The sequence below is a fragment of the Sciurus vulgaris genome (genome assembly GCF_902686455.1).
Source record: "Sciurus vulgaris genome assembly, chromosome: 2".
NCBI classification, from domain to species: domain Eukaryota; kingdom Metazoa; phylum Chordata; class Mammalia; order Rodentia; family Sciuridae; genus Sciurus; species Sciurus vulgaris.
In genome coordinates, this window is record NC_136462.1 from 186023704 (window position 1) to 186044455 (window position 20752).

Genomic DNA, 20752 nt, shown 5'->3' on the forward strand with positions numbered 1-20752 from the left:
TGAAAGGCCAAGTCTGTGCGCCCAGCACATGGCGGATGGTGAAGCTCAGCAAGTCAGTACAAGAGGTCTGGCTGAGTGGACGGCACGGGTGCCATGGACTGTCCACTGCCTGGGGTAGGCTTGAGGGTCACAGGAGGACTCACCTCCGTGAGTCAGGAATGAGCAGTGCGGGAGGACTGGGAAGAGGAGAGCCACACTGGGCACCAGCCGAGGTTCCATTGGTTGGGTCAAACATGGCAGTGGCGCTCATCCAAGAGACGTCAGACACAGGCCGGGTCAAGGCTTGGGGAGTGAAGGCATATCGCACTCATTGTGTAGATGCCTCTGGACCCCAGGGGAGCCCGGAGAGGCTAGTGGCTGGGGGAGGAGGGGCCAAAGGCTCCCTCCAGGCACAGGAAGAGTCTGAATCTGATGCCTGCCGATTCAGTCCCATTCCAGGGAAGAAAATGGATGACCACAGTGCAAGAACGGCTTAGTCCTTTGAAGAACAACTAACCCAGCTATTAAAGCTGCTAATGACAAAGCAGAGACCAAATTTCCAGGAATGACATTTCCAAGCACGCTGACTGGAATTTTTTGAATTGTTTACAATGATGTATTGTCAGAATAAAGCAATGACTTTAAAAAAAAAAAATTGATGTGCAGAAAGGAAGGGTTTATCTACATCCTTGCCATTCATTGTGATAGCCACATTGTCCACAGCAGCTATTAAGCACGTGAAATGTGGTTAATCCAAATTAACAGGTACTGTCAGTGTAAACTACACATCAGAGTCCATGGACTCAGTATGAAAAGAGGAATGCAAAATAATTTACTAATAGTGTCTCGGATAGATTGCATGTTCAAACAATTGTATTTTAGATTTACTGGACTAAATAAAATACATTTTAAATTTTTACTCGACTAAATAAAATACATTTTTAATTAACATTAATTTATTTTTAAAATTTTTAATGTGGATCCCTGTGTCTCTGTGTCTTCACATGATCTTTCTTCTGAGTGTCTCTGTGTCCTGATCTCTTCTATTTTTTTTTTTTTAGACTGGGGATTGAACTCAGGTGCCCTTAGCCATGGAGCCATACCCCCAGCTCTTTTTTTTTGACATATTTTTTATTTAGATACAGAGTCTTGTTGAGTTGCTTAGGGCCTCACTAAGATGCTAAGGCTGGCTTTGAACTCTCAGTTCTCCTGCCTCAGCCTCCCAAGATGCATACTGGATTAGCACCCACTCCAATGATCTCATTTAAATTAGTTACCTCTTTAAAGATCCCCAAATACAGTCACATTCTGAGGTTCTGGGGGTTATGACTTCAACATAGGAAATTGGAAGAAATATAATCTGGGCCAAAACAGCATGACATAATCCTGGAATAAAATCTTGGGTTTGGCATTTACTAGCTAGATGGTCTTTAGCAAGGGATTCCCCTTCTCTTTACCTGAAATTTCTCACCTTTAAAACAGAGGTTATTTGTTTATTTCATGAATGAATCCCTCCTAAACCATGAAGGTTGTGCTGAGAACTTAAGTACAACAACTAAGGACACAGCTTGAATACACCAGACCAAAGAGTTGGATGAGCCAGTTGCAAAGTAATAAAAAAAATTCTGTGAAGTTGCAGCTTTGAATGAGGAATCAAAACTCTGCAGGGCTTCGTGAACATCTCAAACTACCCAGAGAGTAGGGTGCAAGGCCCCCCTTTTTGAAATGTTTTTAAAGTAATTTGTATGGATATTAAAATGGCAAAACAAATAAACAAGTTTAGTAAGAAGTTACTATTTTCACCCACCAAATCCACAAGTATAATAAAAAATGATAATTCTTAATTTCTACTAGGATGTACAGGGAAAAAATAAATTTCTATCACTCATGCTGGGAGTCAAAACCTCCTGAATTTCTTAACAGATATAAAAATCTTAACTCATTAATTGGCTATATAAGAATCTTGACCAATTTATTTCATTTCTCAGAATTATGCTAAGAAAATATCAGAAATATAAAAGACACACATAAAGTTACTCATTATAACATTATTTGTTATAGTAGAAAATTAGAAAGAACTTAATATAACTTAAAAGCAGATTGGTTCAATACATATTGATACATTGACAAAAATGGAAAAGCGTTGTCCTCAAGATTAATGTTATAGTGAGATACCTAACAACTTGAAGAAATAGTCACAATAAAAATGTTTAGCAGAAAAAGTATGATACAAAATTATTTAGTATGATCCTGATTTACGCCGAGAAAAGACTGGAAGTTGAAAGTTAAATGCTTTCAGTGGATATTTCTGAGTGATGATTGCTAAGATTGCTGTTTGTCCCCCCATAACTATTTTCAAGAAAACACTAAAGGAAAAAAAAAAAAAAAAGCTACTCTTTTTGGAAGGAAAATAGAATTTCAGACAGTATTAAAATTTAAATTTTTGAATTTATTGTGATCTATCAGAGGTTATCATCTGTCATTCTTTAGACAAAAATGCCTGCCCTCAGGATTCTAAGAGACAGCATTATTCTCTCTCTCTCTCTCTCTCTCTCTCCTCTCTCTTTCTCCAGCCTCTGACCCTGTGCATTCCAAACTTGGTTTCTCCACCATACTTTGGGCACTGCAGGACACGTTCATGTCATGACACAGCCTCTGGCCTCAAATCTTCATGTTACAATATGCCTGCGTCACCTGTGAGCCATCACAGTAGGTGGAACCAGTGTTCTTAGACGTGATTTCCACACTCAAGGGACAATTACCGAACTACATACAGAAACGACTATGAATAACAAACTGGAAACCCAAACCAAGTGTATCCCCAATTCAACTTCTTCTTAGCCAGATCCCCAAAGTCCCTGAAGCCACCATGACAGGAGAGAAGGTGGAGGGATAGCACAAACAGCAGAGAGGGCGAGGAGGTCACCTTGACCTACGTCGGCAAGATTTTTTGGAAATCTACGGCCATGGGAACATATGGCTTGGACCCCTAGTGAGGGCTCCAGGCAGGCCCGTCAGCAGGTGTGGGGTGAGAGGGGTGCAGTGTGTAACTTGGGGAAATCAGTGAGGACCAGACTGCAGGGCACTTTGAAAGTCAGGTGACGGGAATCCAGCCCTAATCTATCAGGTAGTGGTGAGTTCTCACAGCTTTTCCCTCTTACAAAGAGAACAGCATTACCGAGTTTTAGGGGGTTAAAGCAAAGAAAAGAGTCGTTTGGGGTTCACTGTTTTAGTTTCTTCCCTTAACTCGCGGGATTTCCCAGACAGCTCCCCTTCCCCCACAAAAGAAGACTTGCGTTTTTTAGTTTTTGTTTTTTTAATGTAAGGATTTTTAAACAGAAAAAAAAAAGACTACATAAAAGAGATTGAGAACGATTTTGAGAAAAACACCTTCTAGCAACCACTTCCACCATGCTAACTTATTTAAGTCACTTCATCACTGAATAAGTGGATCAAGGGGTTCAAAACATGTAATGCAAAGTAAAATTCCTGAGTTTATAACTTGGCTTTACTGCTTCCTAACTGTGTGACCCTGGGCAAACAATTTACGTGCCATGACCTCAGCTTTCTCATCTGTAAAATGGGAACCATAATAGAAGCTGAGTATTGAGTTGTGAGGGTGCAGTGAGCTAATTCACTTCAAGCACGTGGCACGGTTCCTGACTCCATGTTAGCTGGGGTTATTATTTTTTGCCTAGTCCATCCCCGAGCAGATAGGTTTTATTGAATCCCCACCTTGGCAAGGAGCTTTCATGGTTCCTTATCATTATGTCAGTCATTAAAATATTCAGAGCCAAGCTAAACATTCCCCTTGAAGCAGCAGGCGGAATGTGTCGTAGCCCGTTTCCGGAGTGGAAGACTCGGGAGAGCTATAAGGTGTTGGGAAGATGAGTCACTCCAGAGGGACAGAGCAAAGGGAGCCAAGACAAACTGCATTAGTCAGGACTCTTTGGGTTTCAAGAGACAAAAGCCCAGCTCAAACATAGTCAAGAACAAAGGGACAGTCTGGGCTCCAAGTCCCTAAGAGAAATGGGGGAGAGGTGCCTTGGGCACATCTGGATCCAGGAGTTCACATGGGATTGCCAAGGGTCTCGGTTTTCCCCTCAGTTTTATTTCTGTGTCTTCTCTCATTTTTTTCCCCTCTAGCTATCCTAATGCAGAGGGAGATGGACCTAGCCCCCAAAAAGCCAGGGTTATTTCACTTCCAAAGAAATGAAGGAGTATTCATATATCAAAACTGAGGAAAGAGCTGTCATGTGGCCAGGGATAGTAAGACTCTGTCCTTGGCAACCCCACCAGAACCCCAAGGAGAGAAAGAAGGATGGGACTATATTCCCAAGAGAAAGAATATAGGGAGGCAAAACAGATGATAGATGTCACTTTACAAGGGTCATCAAGGTTAAGTTCAGTCACTGGGTTTCCAACTGTGTTAGTCAGCTGTATGTCACTGTAACAAAATGCCCTGAAATAGCCAACTTATAAGAAGAAAAGGTTTACTTCATCTAAAAGTTTAAGAGATTTTAGTCCATGATTTGTTAGCTCTGTCTTTTTGAGGCCTACCTTAAGGTAGCACATCAGGACAAGGGTGCTTGGCAGAGTCCTCATCACAAACCAAGAAGAAAGAGAGCGAGACGGGGCCTGGGGTCCCACATTGCCCTTTAAGGGCATGCTCCCAGTGACCTCAAGACTTTCTAGATTGCTCTACCCTCTAAAGGCTCCAATTCTCAATGATACCACCCTAGGGACCACGCCTTTAACATATGGACCCTAGGGAAACACTTATCCACACCATAGCTTTAACCCCCCACCAAAATTGCAATTCCCATTTCGAGCCTCATCTCCTACTTGTGGGATGTGGGCTTCTCAGAGGCCTCAGACCATGGGAGTTTGTCTCCCACTTGCTTCCTTGCAAGAGGAGGCCTGGATTGGCAGCCTAGGCTGCAGCTGTGTGCACTGAGAGGCAGGACTGAGCATTCTTGTGCCAAAGGCTGCTGAGTCAAAGGGCCGCAGGCCAAGGCTTGGGTGGCTTGTCCTGCCTCCCTTAGATGGGTGGTATTGAAAAATCTCCAGGAGGTGCAGGGCTGCTGTGTGGGGACGGTAATTGACAGTGATGGTGAAACGTTCAGGGGAAATTCAGGTGCCAAATGCCTCTCCTAGAGGTGCATTAAAAGTATCTGGTAATTGAGCAACCCAAATAGCAGGCATCTCTGGGAGTTTCCCAGCAGAGTCTGATCAGATAACTCCCTCCTGCCATGAGAGGGAGACTCCTTCTGCTCAGACACACCTGGGTTTGCTCCACCCCTTCCTACCTGCAGACTCTTAGCATTCCTTATCTCTCTGAGACTCCACTTCTGTATTCATAATTAAGAATTATAAATTTCATCCAAAATAATATAATAATGGTGATAGATGTTTGGGTTTTTTTTTATTTTTCTTAAATCAGTTTCACTAAATTACATTTTTCTTTTAAAGTGTCCCTTTCAAAAAGACTTCCAAGATTTTGGTATAAAATTATTCACATATTCCTTTGGTATTTTTAATATCTGTCTGCTGCATATGCACTAAGATAGACTTTTTTCATTTCCTACCTTTTCAGAGTCTGGCCTTAATCTATTGATCCTCCCTAATGAGTTCTATGTTTATGTTATTAAATTTTATTTTGCTCTTATTTTATTACTGCCTTTCTGTGTTACTGAACCTTTGGTGTCTTTAATCTATCATTCTTTTGCTATATCCTTAAGTTCATCATAAATATTTAAGGCTATAAATATAACTCTAAGTACTGCTTTGGATGTACTCTGTAACGATTGACGTACAGAATTTTCATTTCTATTCAGTTGTAAATCTTTCCTGTACAACATATTTTATGATTTCTCATTTGTACTATGAGTTTTTTAGAATTGGGTTTTTAAATTTCAAATCTGCTTGTTCTTTTGAAAGCTATTTTACCCACAATGTTCCTCTTGTTTATGTAGCAGAATACTTGACAGAAAGTTAATGATCAAATATTATTGGAAAGAAAGTAAGAAAAGAGAAAAAGAGAAAGGAAGAGTGAAAAGAAGGGAAAGATGGAGAGAAGGATGAGAGGATGATGAGAGGGAGGTTACCCTAACTGGTTTGATCGAAATTGAACAGGGAGAGTTCTGCTTCTGGACAAGTATCAGGATGGTCAAAGAGTTAAATGAGGATGGCTGCCCGATGGCTGCCCTGCCCCCAGCTCCAAACCCGAACGTCTCAGAGGAATCGGGGGACCATCTGCATCTTAGATCCAAATCTGCTGCCTTCTGTGCTCCTCCTCCCCACATGCCAGCCAAGTACCCACAGCCAACTGAAGAAGACAGGCAGCCAGAATCTCCCAGCAGGGCCCTGAGCTCTCACCTGGAGGCAGCTGGATGGAGGGTGGAGAAGTAACCCGAGTAACTGGAGCAGTTGGTAAGATGGCAGCAGGTGGGGTCAATGGACAAGTTCCCCCAGCTGCAAGGACACTGCCTTCCTCGGCATCTCTTTCAAACTGCTGGCTCACACCTGCAGAGGCCCACAGCATGGATCCAACAAGCGCTCTTCGGCTTCCACTTTCTAACATTAGAGCGACTGCGGCAGCAGTTATCAGCCAGTCTGGTCACATGCGACATGCCGCCCTATGTCACGTTCTGTCCCACGGGGTCTTCTTCAGTGCTTCTTCAGTCATCCTTAACTCTAAAAAGGGTCAACTGCCTATTTGGTCCAAGATTCCCTTGATATCCTTCCTCTGATCTGCCCTGGGATCTACATTCCTCAGGGTCCCGTGTCCCCTTACTTCCTGGTAGTTTCATCCAGTGGGGAGTCCTATAGGAAGGTTGAAGGGGAGAAACTCCCTGTGACCCCCTTTCTCTTTACTCCTGCAGCAACTAAAGCTGTGATTACTTCTCCTCCATGGTACCCATCCCCACTTGTCATAAACTGCCACGGTTTTAGCCTCTGGGGACTGGCAGACACCTGGGATCTGGTAACAATACCACCTCCTAAGGTTCCTCAGCCTAGAGGGCAGTAGCAGCTTCCTGTTCTTGCTAAAATCTGGGTTGCCTCTCAGTTTTTTCAGCCACTTGTATGACTAATTCCCTGAATTAAATCCCCTGTGTTTGAAATACCTAAGTAAATTCCCATTTCTTGACTAGAAGTTGATTAATACAAACCCATGTTAACAGTGTAGTTCAGAGAAAGCAAGAAAGAAGTATGGAAATGCCAGTAAAGAAAATATCAGCACAGACCGGGATCAGAACTAACTCTGATGCTTGCTAACTCAGTTTCCCCAATGGCAAATGGAGATGCTGGCAACACCTACAGGTCAGAACTGTTGTGAAGATGAAATCAGCTAAGATTTATAATATTTCAACTAAGTAGAAAACCTGGCACATGGCCACAGAGCTTAATATTGGTAGCACTGGAACCCAAGTTTCCTATTCTGTGTTCATTCCCCTGTGCCAAGTGGCTTGAATCAAGTTGTTCACGAGTTAGATTTGCATGAAGGAATTTCTGTTCCAACTTTGTGGACGAGAGCCTTTCTTTAGAATTTCCCCTAAAGATTCTCTCTCTTCTCCTTCCACTGTCTTGCCCCACATAGAACATACCTCCTTCCTCACCCCACTAGGTAAGTGCAAGTGAATCTCAAGCTGGTCCACCTTCCTCAGATCCCCTAAGGGACCAGACCTCAGGAATAGCTGCAGAATGTAATCTTCCCTGCTGACTCCAGCACCCAGGAGGGCTGGCAGCGATTCCAACTTATGGCAAAGGCCCTTGCATGCAGGAGCCACCTGAGCCAACGCAAGGGTGTAATTAAGTGAGGTTTGAAGGCAACCCTGTCAGTACAGAGTTGGCTCCCGACACAAAGAAGCCATGTCTGTAATGCCCTGTTAGGACCAGCCTGGCCACTCACCAAGGAAGAAGAAGAGATTAGTCTTTGAGTGTGGAGTGCTGAATTCTGCGCTGGCATCATTTGAGTCAAATACTTTGGACCCAAATCTTTGACCTTGGTGTCTAATGAGTCCCATCTCTCCCTCTCTCCTCTGGGAGAAATACTTCCTTGACCATCAGTGCTGAAGGCCCTACCACTCATTTTTCAGTTTCAGGAATGAAGTTCTGTGATCCACAGAGTCTTAGACACAAGAAGGGAGGGTTGTGCTGGCACAGTATTTATCCATCTACAGTCAGGCCATTGAGGAGGAAGGATGCTTTCCACGCATTCCATCTGGAACCTCCTGGATGGTTTGTTCCCCTAGGTGTGCCCAAACCCAAGAAGCAAGAGTCTCAGTATATGCATATAGTACCTGACATGGTCATTCATTCATTAATTCATTTGTCCTGTAGACAGGAAAAAAAAAAAAATTCTCCCATGTCCTGTAAGGGAGAAAGAGCAGAATCAAATCTCTCTTTATAAGTTGAGTAGTTTTCATTGTTTCTAGAAGTTTAAAATTATTCTAAAAATCACATGCTCTTAAGTAATGCAGAATACTATTAGAAAACTAATAATCTCCCTTAACTTCCAGAGGTACTCTTATATTAATAACCAGGTACAATTTTATTTACTTTTTACTATATTTATAAAATACATGTAGGGCTTGAAGTTTGGGGAAATGTGTTGTTTGATTTGGTCTTGGTTTTCAAAAATGGGATCATGCTACATAAACTATATGGCAAGTGGCTTTTCTCAGTCAATAGATCATAGATAGCACTTCAGATCAATACATTGATATATGATTCTTTCCAACAGTTGTATCTTATATCAGTAACAGATCATGGATAGCACTTTGAATTAATCCATTTGTATCCGATTCTTCCCAATTACAACATCATATGTCATATTGCCACATTTTCAACCATTCCCTTACCAATGAGTGGGAACTATATTTTCATGATGGTCAGCCATTGACATTCAGGGGTTTATTTGATGTGACTACATCTATCATTTTCAAAGTGTGTTTCCTAGACCAGCAATATTAGGATGACCTAGGAAATTTGTTAGAAATGCAAAATTTTGGCCAAATTCCATATCTACCAAATCAGAAACTCTGGGGGTAGATCTCAGGAACCTGTTTTAACAAGCCCTACAAGTGATTCTGATGTATTTTCAAGTTTGAGAAACACTGCCTTCACTTACATCATGTTGTTCCTGGCCAGTGAGAGCCACGTCCATTTGTTCAGTCTCTACAAACAATTGCAGCAACTGCATCTAGGTGTCGGCTTCTGTGCAGATAGTGTTTTCCCATCTGTAGGAATCCAAGAAGTTTCTAGGGATGTAACATTAGATTATTTAAGCGAGTTATGCCACCGGCAATTAATTCATTTATTTATTATCTCAATCATTCATACTTTCAGGATGTATTGAATTCGTAGTCACAGACTATGAATAAATCAAACCTATACCCATGTCTAATATATTCAGAAAAATGTGACAGGCAAATCTTCCCTGAATGGCCTGGATGCCATTCCATAGGTGCAAAGACATTGCAATTGATAAGTTCTGTCTGCCAAAGATCAATCATCTGGAAATGCAGGCAAGGAAAGCTGTAAGAGTGCAGAAAGAATATGGGAAACGGAAGCAGAGAGAACAGGGCTTGAATCAAAGACATCCCGCCCCCCAATCCACAACTCTCTGAGCCTCTGTTTTTGCATCTGAAAGTCTGTAGTGATAATAAAACCTACCTATAGGGCTGTTGGTCCAAACTGTATTCCGGAACTCCTCAGGGCAAGGTTGTCAGTCAGCCTAGCGTCAATGCTTCTCAGTGACTGTCAAGAGACTGGAAAATTGAGGAAGGAATTAATGAACTATCTCATGCTGCCTTCATGTCATGAATTAGAGCATATGTCACTGCTGTCTTCCGCAGGAGGCCCCTGGGAGGCGAAGATGGAGTGGGGGATGAGGATGGCATGGGAGAGAGCAGGAAGCCAGCTCTGAGGTCCTGAGCTTTGATGCATGGTGACTAGGCTAGAGCCAGCAGTTCCACACTTGAGTGTGCATTGGAATCCCCTGGAGGTTTGATAAAGCCCCAAAGGCTGGCTCTCTTCCCCAAGTTTTCAAACTCTGTAGATCTAGAGTTGTGTCAAAAGTTTGCCTTTCTAACATGTTCTCAGGGTATACAGAGGCTGCTGGTCCAGGGACCACATTTTGAGAGCCATTGGGTGAGGGTATTGCCAGATACTTACCACAGTAAAAGTTGATTTACCACTAAAGGAACTATCTGATCCAAATTCTCCTTCCTGGTTGGCAAGTGGAGGAGACTGCTCCAGTCAATCACTTGGAACCCAGGTATGGAGGCTCCATCATGGTCAACACTGAGTGTTGACCTCCCACAGTAGATGGCCAAACAAGGGGAGAAGCTCCAGAATCTCCCCGGCCAGAACATGTTTCGCATCACGTCCACTCACGTCCATAGGCCCTGCCTCATGCAGAAAGACCTGGAAAATGTAGTCTTCAAATGGGTACTTGCTTCTCGATAAGCCATCTCTTCCTAGACATGCAAAGGGAGCACAGATCTTTAGGGTTGAGCCAACTGCCACTCTACCTATCTCCAAAACCCAGGCCTTGCTCCTGGGCAGTGGGCTAGCCCAGCCACGGTCTCAAGTCAGATTCCTAGAGGTGAAACAGAACATGCTATGAAAGAAGCAGAAGAGGGGGAGCCTGCCCTGCATATCTATGTCACAGACATGAGCTCACCAATATGTCCACTCCCGGCCCTGTCCTCTGCAGGAGCCATGTGGTACAGCAGAATCCAGAATTTCAGTCGAGTGGAAGAGTCATCACGTATCAGTTATGTGACCTTGGACCTCTCCGACCCTGGTGTTCATCGTGGCCAGTCACTGCTGATGGGACAAATGAGTCCCATGCCCACCTATGCATTAGAATCACCAGATGAACTTTCAAAACACACAGAACGATTCAAGCCTATTATATTTACCCTAAAGTACTAAATCACCTGGAGAGAAAAGCAGGCCATCTTCAGGCCCAGAATTCAGGCTAAGGAATTAAAAGGAGAAAAGATAAGTTAAAGAGCTCTATTAGACCTCATGGTGACTATAGTTAATAACAATCTAGCTATTGTGAATTGAGCTGCTCTGATAAGTGGATGATGATACTTAATGGGGGCAGGGGCGAGGGGGTAAGAGAAGAATGGAGGAACCTTAGATTACATAGAGGGAAATGAGAGGGAGGAGGGGGCAGGGGTATGAAAGATGATGGAATGAGGCAGACATCACTACCCTAGTACATGTATGATTACATGAATGGTGTGACTAGCCTACATGTATGATTACACGAATGGTGTGAATAGTCTACATCATGCACAACCATAGAAATGAAGAGTTGTGCCCCATTTGCATACAATGAATCAAAATGCAGTCTGTAAAAACAAATAAATAAATAAAATTTTTAAAGAATCTACTATATTCTTGAACATTGCTAGGAGAATAAATTTTAAGAGTTCTCATCATAAAAAATAAGTTCATGAAATAATGCCTATGTTAATTATCTCAATTTAGCCACTCCACAAGGTATGCCTATAGCAAAACATGCATACACAGCAAATATATACTATTTCTGTCAGGTAAATTAAATATTTAATTTAAAAAAAAAAAGAAGAAGAGACATACATTTATAATGTTTTTCGTAAAAGATAAAAAGAAAAAAAAAGGGGGGGGGGGACAAAAGATATTAAAGGCCAAAATAACATGACTTGCCGGGGTGTTGTGGTAGATTTGCACTGAGTCAGTTCAGCTAAATGAGAACTGTTTCCCAGAATTCCTCTCTCAGCATGGTTCTGAGTCAGCCTCGGCCCCAAGAGACATGAAGGAGCAGCAGCAGCCAGACTTTGATTTTTGTTGTCATTTTGTTTTGTCTTAACAACCTAGAGGTAGCTGGGGGGTGGGGGGGAGCACCCAGACCCACACCCCAGGGCTGTGCTGGTGCACCCACGTCGTTGCTAGTTGCAAGCTCACCGGGTCGGTCTGGGCAGCACCTGCTGCAGCTCCTCTACTGTCTGCCAGGCATTCTCCTCCAGCTTGCCTACCTCTTGGCCCGGGAGCCCATCAAATGATAGGAAAATGGTCACCAGCTTCTCAATCAGGTCATGTGCATCTTCCAAGTTGGAGATTCAGAGGGGAAGGGAGACTGTCGGGGACCTGATGCATCCCCAGATCCCTCTTGGTCTTTGCCTTCCCAGCTCTGCCTTTCCTTCCCCATGGCCTGTCCTGTTGACTTCTGCCCCCAACACAAAGGTAACAACCTCCTGTGAAGTGTTTATATGGCTCCCAAAATTGCATAGGACCAAACCCTCACCCTAAAGCCCTTATTCTATGTTGTTCTTAGTGGTTTCACATCTTCTCTGGTTGAATCTTGATGGGAGTACAGGGTCTTTTCTTCCCACACTCTCATTTAATTTTCACAAACACATCAAGAGGAAGATATTATTTAGAGTCTGATTTTAGAGAAGAGCAAAGTGAGGATCAGAGAAGCTAATCATTTGTCCAAGATCCCACAGGTAGTGAGTAGAACTGGGACTGAGATTTGAGCCCAGGTCTCTCCAACTCCATAGCACTCGCAACCACTGGGGCATTTTGTGGATTCCTTAAGAATAAAACTGGGCCCCATGAGATGGTCAACCCAACACCAAAGTCCCACCAAAGTCCCAGGACCCTGCTGCCCACAGTAGTGCCCACTGCCTCCAGGGGGCGGGTTTTCTTTGACCGGGACTTTTCATCCACAGAGGGAGGGTGGTGTTGTCTTTACATTTGCTCCTTGGCTCTGGCCAGAGTTCCCAGTGGGTTGATTACTGCATTTTTGTCAAGAATTGGTAAGAGAAGAGAAAGGACTTTCTTGGAAGATTCTAAACCTAACTCAAAGCTCAGAAGAGAACCTCCCTCAAAACCATCTTGCTTTTGTGTGAAGACACGTATTAACAGAAGAGATGGATAGAGAAGAAGGAGACAGATTCCCATGCAAAATGCAGAGGCCCTGCCCAGGAGAGAGGCCAAGGGTAGTGAGCAGGGAAAGAGGTAGAAGAAAAGAAAGAGGAGGAATGAAGAAAGGTAGCCAAGAAACAGAAGAGGGAGAGAAAAGGAACAAGACATGAAGAAAGGAAAACAGAGTCAGAGACAGAAACAAACAAAGACAGAGAACAAATGGAAGAACAGGAAATGGAGGAAGTGGAAGAGATAGAGGCATGAAAGATGTAAGAACAGAAGAAAGAGGAAGAGCGAGAGAGAGATTGGGGAGGGAGAGAGGTCTGTGGTGTCCTTAACCTAACGAACACCTCTCCTCCTGGTTCCATATTCTTTGGGGGCATCCAGAATGAGACCCATGACAGCCAGGCGCCTTGGGAAGGGAGGCGCCTTGAGGACTGCCCTCGGCCTGCTGGACACTGGCCACATTTGACACACCACCAGAAGACAGACGTCGGCCTCTGAGTCAGCTCTTTCCTTCATGGCCCCACCTGCCCCACCTCTCAGGCTGCTGTTCCAGGGATAATTACAGAAAGCCTGCTGGACTGGGGATTTATGAGCCTAGAGAGAGCCTGACTCCAGAGGGGGAGGGAAGACACGAGAGAAGGATGGTCACAACCACCCAGCCACCCACTGGGCTGGACACTGAAAGTTTCTCTTCCCTGTCCAGTCTAATGCCCAGGCCACAGAATCAACTCTTCCATCTTTCAGTCAACCTTTCTACCCTTCCACCAGCCATCCCATCCATCCATCCTTCAACCGCCCTTCCATTAATAGATCAGCCTCTGCCTACACTGTGAACAGCGTGTTCCTTCTATCCCCCAAGTCCTCAACACATGACAACCTCTCAATGCACCAACTGACTTCACAATAGCCCCAACCCGGGCCTTAGGGAGGTTCAGTAAAAAGAAAATGGGTTTGTAGAATCTCAGGTCTGGGGGCGTAAGCTTGGTTTGGAATACATGACCAGTGAAGCTCAGCCCAGTACTCCCTTGCCTACTCACGGCTTTAGGAGGGTCCTCAAGGACGCTGACGAAGTTGGACAGAGTGGAAAGGGAAGTGGGGTAAAGGTCTCCTTACCTCTGTTAAGGACGCTGGTAAAGTTAATTACAGCCAGCTCTGCACCCTCCCAGCTAACTGGACAGCACCAAGGAAGCCTCACCCCGCTGATTGCTGCCCCAGCCTGTCCTGCCTGCCTGATGGGCACATCCAGGCCACAGTCCCCTCCTCTGTTTGAACCCTGGGATTCTGAGACAACTCCAAAGACCCTAAAAAGGCAAACCTATGTTGGACCAAGGCTTGGGCAGATTTTCCAGGCTGGAGTTATAAGTGGCTCCACGCATAACCTGACCCATCCCTCTGCTTAAATATCAGCAACTCTCTTGACTACTTATGGGCCAGATTAGACCCAAGTCAGGGGGATTGCTGGGAACACAAAGAGGTGGGAATTACCTCAAACCAAGATCGAGGCTATGGAACCAGCCAAGACTCGGGTGTGCCTTCTTCTCCTTGTGTTTTCTAGCTTCTCTGAGCCATGATGTCATCGTTTTTTAAATGAGTATCAGAAAACTCCTATATCCTAAATAGGAATGTGATAGAGAAAAATAAACACACACGCACACACGCATGCACGCACGCACGCACCCATTAGGATAAGGTCTGACCCACAGTGTGCCCCCGTCAAGTGGTGCCTTCCCCTCATGTGGACTGGCCCTAGTGGCCAGCTTCTGGTCTTCTCTGTATTTCAGGGAAAATGGGATGACATATTTCTAACCCAAGTCCAAGCTCCCTGGACTACACAAAGTTAAGTCTTCCTTCCAAAGCTCCCTGTAGCAGCATTTGTACTGAGAACCTCGTTTTCAGGGAATCTGAAATGCCTGCAAAATTTTGAAATGGGGTGAAACTTGGCCAGAGCCAGAAACAAATTTCTTCTGCAAATCTCAATGCTTCCTTTTGACAGATGCCAGTCCCTGACCAGAAATTAAGCTGCCTAATGAGTGTGCGAGTTTCTGTGACTTGGGTTTCCAAAGTGGCATTCAGCAAGTGATCCGTCTAATTGCTTTTGATATCTAGAAAAGCTAATTAAGGTAATAATACTTGGCACTTGGATAATAATAATAAAAATAATGACCCTTTATATGTAAGGAGCGTCTTTCATCCAAGGATCACAAAGCCTTTACAAACATTAATTAATCCTCACAACTCACCTGTGTGGTGGGTGTAATTAGTCCCATTTTATAGCTGGATGAATTGAGGCACGGATGGAGTAAAGGATGCGGTGGAGATCACACGCTGCATCTCCTACCAGGACAGGGGTGGCTCTGAAGATTCCAGAAGCCACACTAGAGCTCTTAGCTCTCTCTTCCTCTCAGCTCTCTCAGGGAATCACACACACACACACACACACACACACACCCTCACACACACACACCACCAAGAGCCAAAGCCCCCTCTGGACCAGCCTCAGACAAAAGCAAAATTCCACACTGTGCCTTGAGTGACCTTGAGCTAGTCCCTTCCCTTCCCCATAAGCCAAGAGCATCATGTTCCATGATGCCTTGCACCTCAAGTTACCAGCCCCACTGCTGGTCATTCTCTTTCTCTCTTCACAGGGCAGGTTTTAGGGGCCTGGAAGCCATCAACAAAGATCCAGGCTCAACCAGCATCCCTGAGCAGTTGGGTTGCCAGATGTAGCAAATAAAAACCCAGGACAGGCAGACAGATTTGAATTTCAGAAAAACCATGAACTGTTCTGCAAGTGTGTCCCGTGTGATATTTGGGATATGCTTATATTAAAACATGATGTTTTGATATCAAATCCAAATCGAACTAGGTGTCTTTTATTTCATCCGGCAGATGTGCTTATTAGCCACTCTGGTAGAATTTGCTCACATCCCAACCCCAGGTCATCCTTACTTAGCCCTGGGAGGCGAACGCCACAATTCTCATTTTGCCCCTGAAACTATAGTCAAGAGAAGGGCAGTGGCCTCCCCAGTGTCCCACATTCTTTGTCTGCCTGGGCCTTGCTGCAGCCTCCATTGACACCTCCAGTGATTCCCTGGTTTCCAGAGAACCAAGTGCAGACTCCTTTATGGCCTCCCTTCCGGGCCCTGCAAACCTGACCCCAGAACCTCTAGTTTCCTGTGGGCCCAGTGGCCCCTGTCACAGACACATCTTGGCTTCACGTATATGGCTGTGCCCAGCCCTCCCTTCCTTTCCTTGATCTTTTTATTTTCTTCCCCAGCCCTTTTTTCACATTTCATTTGGACACAGGGTCTCCCTGAGTTATTTAGGGCCTCACTAAGTTGCTAAGGCTGGCTTTGAACTCTCTGTCTCCTGCCTCAGCCTCCAGAGCCGCTGGGATGACAGGCGTGCACCACCACGCCAGCCTCCCTTGGTCTTCTTAGTCTTTACTTCCCATGACCCCGCTTCCTGGAATGTGATTCCTTCTTCCCCTGGAAAATGCCTGCAGGGCCAGCTCAATGCCACCTCTCCTGAGAAGCCCTCCTTCACCACACAGTCCCTCTGCTGGGTCAACCTCTAGGCCACTTCGGCCCCCAGTGTGTGTGGGGGCGGGGGGGGCGGGGTGTGCACACTTCGTCCCCCCAGCACCAGCACACCCAGTGCTCACTCCTGGCCCAGTGCCCTGGCACACGCTATTCCCCCTGCCTAGAATTCCAATAAAATCATCCACCGAGATTAACCAAGTCATTCATTCATTGCAACTAATACTTGTTAAGAACTCACAATGCATCAAGTTGACCATCCCCACCTGTGTAAATTTACCAGCCTGGTGGAGGGGTCAGCAATTTGTTTTTAATAAAAAGCCAGATAGTCGATATTTCAGGTCTTGAGAGCCGAAGGGTCTGTGTCACAGCTACTTGACTCTGCCACTATAGCATGAAAGCTGCCATAGAATACAGGCAAACACATGGGTAGGCCTGTGTTCTAATAAAACCTCATCCACGAAAACTGTCAATGGGCTGCACTCTGCATCTATTGTTAGAAACAGACGTTGAGCAAACAACACACAAATGAAGAATAACTATAAATAACAAATTGTCCTCAGTGTTATAAAGGAGAAGATTCTGCTCAGACCCCTCCTCTCTGGGTGGCCTTATACCAGTGGCCCCTCCTCTGTGCTCTGAAAGCCCCTGATTGAGAGCAGTCATTGAAGGCAGGGACAGTCTTTCAACCAGAAGCCTTAAGAGCCTATGTGAGGTGTCCCCCACCCCATGGGACCAGATGGGGACTGGGCTGCAATGACCTGGGCTAGCTTCCAGGCCGAGGCCCCTTCTCTAGTAGAGGGGAAGCTCTGCTCACCCCTTCACCCATAGAGATCATCCTGTTGCCATTCTTTCCACTTGCCCACCTCTGATTAACAGCCCAGGCTGAGCTGGACTGGAAGTATTATTGATTGGAGAGTGTTGGAATTCACGTATTTGAATGAGAAATGTCCACATTTGTTGGCAAAAAGAAACGCTTTTCCCTCTCTGGAAAGCCCAAGGCCATATGAAGAACCAGATGCTTCTAACATCATGACTTCTTATCCCCTCTTTCAGTGACTTGATCCTGAGAGACTCCAGGACACTTTTTCAGGACATGCAACATACACACACTGAAATTGTGCCCCCATGTGTTTGGACACATGTGTTCCATAGACAGGCTCACATAGACCTCAGATAGATGCATATTTACACATATAAGCACATGCATGGGCACACACACGCATCCCTATTTCACACATCCAAGCAGATAAGCTCAGATTCACAGACTGGTCTAGGGACACACAAACCCTGACACCTACACATGTCTACTCAGGCACTGTAAGTGCACATGCCTGTGCTGGGCACACGTATGTGCACACTCTAACTATTCTCATGTGACCATGCACACACGCTATGCAAACCCACACACACTGTGGAATACAGTCCCACCACATGTCTTGTAGGAAAAACTGGCCATGAAAATCACATTTCGGCCACTTCGGGATCACCAGATCTGTCTGGGATCTGGCGACAAGAGCTGCCATTCTCAGCTCTGAGGAGGGCCACAGGAAGTTCCCATTTCCCTGGCTGCCAAATTTCAGTCACCTCTGACCCACGGAGAGACAGAAACTCCTCCGCTTCCTGCAGGCCAGCCAAGTCCTGCGTGCCCGGCGCTCCTCGCCAGCGTGTGGCGGGAGGAGATAAAGCAGGGCTGGGTGCAGCCCCAGGCGGGGCTGCTGCAGTCAAGGCAGCTTCCTTGGCCTCCCCTGGGGTCAGTACTGGCACACTGGGAACCTCCGGGGAAGGACCTTGGGCTGAGCCCAAGGTCGAATGTCCTCTTATCTGAAGGACACTGTCAACTTCCCTGCCCTGCTTCCAACACTTTCTAGCAGCCTTGCGGAGCCTGCTGCCCCCAGCAGTCACCACCCACCCCTCCTTTAACTCTTGCTGAGGCCTCTGGCTCCAGACAGGCTGTTGCGGAGCCCATGGTACAGAGAGAAGTGACCAGGGAAGGAATTAGGAAACCGCTGAATCCTGACTCCCAGCCTCTCTGTTGGCTGATCAGCCGAATCTGGGTGTTTTCTCACCTGGCACAGTTCATCCAGTCGTTCATTTACTCATTCCCAAGAGTTGTGCTAATTCACAGTAGCCACTATAGAATCAGCCTAGGTGTCAATCAATGGACGAAATGATACAGAAACTGTGGTATATATATACACGATGGAGTTTTTATTCAGCCAGAAAGGAGAATGGAATTCTGGCATTTGCAGGAAAATGGATGGAACAAAATAAGCCAAGGGTCATATGTTTTCTCTCATCTGTAGAAAGAAACTGGAGAAAAAGAAAGGAAAAGGGGGGAGCTGATTTCATGAAAATTGAAGGGAGATCAGCAGAGTAGAGGAAAGGGACAAGGGGGCCGGAGGTGGAGAGGGGAAGAGGAAATACCGGAGAGTGATACTGGCCAAATTTTATTGCTATATTGGGCATGTACAAGTGTGTAACAACAAATCCCACCAATATGAACAATTACAACACACCAATTAAAAAATGTGGGGAAAAAGCAGTTGTGCTGAGGCTGGTGTCTAGTGCTGGGGCGTCAGTGGTGGAGAGATAAGCGTCACTGGTCTCACTGTGGCCTTGAAACCCTGGATGCCAACAGAAGCCAGCTTGATGGCCTTCCAAAGTCAGGAAGTCTTCACAGAGGAAGTGACATCTGATTGGCGGTTCAGAAGGCCAAAGAAAAAACATGTACAGAAAAGTGTGTGGGAAGGTCCAGAGATGGCCTGGTGCAGGAGAGGTGCTCCGGAAGTGTTCACTCGCTGAATAAAAGGGGAACTTCTCGAGGCTACTTAGCAGGGAGATGACACAGATCATCATTTATAGATGATACTTCTCACTAGTTCCTGGGGGCCCAGAACTCCACATCTCACTGTTTGCCCAGGATGAGTAGGTCTTCTTCCAAGGCTTCCCAGGGATTTCCTGTCCCCACCACACACCTTCCTATAGACACCGGATGTGTGCAAGTGTGCACATGGGCTTTCAAATACGTGTGAACCAAAACCATACCTGTGGAATCATAGGCAGGCCCTGTGCACATGTAATAATAATAGCAAACACTTTTGTCCCATTTTGCCATGGGCCAGTTCTCTGCACTTATTAAATCAGTTAATTCACCGCTGCCCCCCAAAGTAGGAACTAGTAGGATCCTCCTTTAAACAAGTATGAAAACAAAGACATGAGACGTGAGTCCTTGGTCCAAAGTCATATAGTTCTTAAGTGTCCCGGCTGAGATTTGAACTGGGCCATTGGATGCCGGAGACCACACTCCTAATCATCCCAGCACCATGGTCCCAGCCACTGCCCCCAGCCTCCTGCCACTACCACCCTTCCGTGCCTCACTCATCTGGGATGGCATCCCCTGGTACCCCAGTACACAGGACTCCTGTCTCGCTCGTCTGCGGCACACTCTGTTCTGTCTCCCCATGGAACACGTCCTCTTCTGAGAACTGTGTTAAGCACAGACAAAGGTCCGGGTCTTTATGCTAGGCCTTTGACGTGCATCTCTCATTCAGCCACAACCTCCTGACGGTTCTGTTGTCATCAGCCCCATCTCACAGGTGAGTAAACTGAGGAACAGCGTGGTCAGGTCACTCGTGTGGGATCCCAAGGAAGCAGAGCGGAGAGTAGGCTCCAAGCGCCCCGAGTCATGAGCCTCCGCTCTTCAGCTCGTTAAGACTGAACCCTGCTCCATATTGGCTTCTGTGACTGAAAGAAATATCTGAGAGGAGGAGGAAGAGGAGAGAAGAAGGGGGAAAAGGAAAACAACTGACTCTTGGCCCTTACGAATCGTGAGCGTGGCAGGGTGGAGAGGCGGATGCTCAGAGCAGCCTTGCAAACTGGCAACCCCCGTGAACATTTTGAGAATATGGAAAAGCCCAAGATGCTGTGCTGTGGACACCCACAAGCCGGCCACCGAGATCTGGCGGTCACATTTCACTGTGCTCGCTAGTCCACCTTTCATGTCGCCCGCCACGACCCACCTGAGTGGCAGGGTCAAAGCCAAGCTCCCTGAGTGACCCAGGTTATAGGGTTTTTACTGGGGCTTAAGAACCTGTGCAGATCCTCATTCACCCCCGCGGGGCCACACACATGTGCGCTTGCACACCAGAGGACCGGGATGCAGAGAAGCATCAAAGCCCAGGATTCGGAAGAGAGCCAGAGGCTACTGGTGGTCAGTCGGCCAGTTCCTTCCTACTCGCCATCCCCACAGGAGAAGCTGGGCCCCATCAGCCATGAAGGCCGCCAAGAGCCCCTGG

General features: G+C 45.9%; 1 long non-coding RNA gene across 5 annotated transcripts in view; it reads right to left on the reverse strand.

Annotated features, from left to right (window-relative positions):
- Window positions 1-2542: 2542 nt before the first annotated feature.
- LOC306653866 overlaps window positions 2543-20752 on the reverse strand; it is an 85147-nt gene continuing 66937 nt past the window's right edge. For 3 of the 5 annotated variants that reach the window (XR_013761804.1, XR_013761807.1, XR_013761808.1), the window contains 2 exons: window positions 9658-9752; window positions 2543-9242 (listed from right to left, as the gene is read on the reverse strand). This is a non-coding gene — a long non-coding RNA (uncharacterized lncRNA). The remainder of the gene's footprint in view (window positions 9243-9657; window positions 9753-20752) is intronic. The other 2 variants (XR_013761805.1, XR_013761806.1) reach the window with 2 other exon arrangements.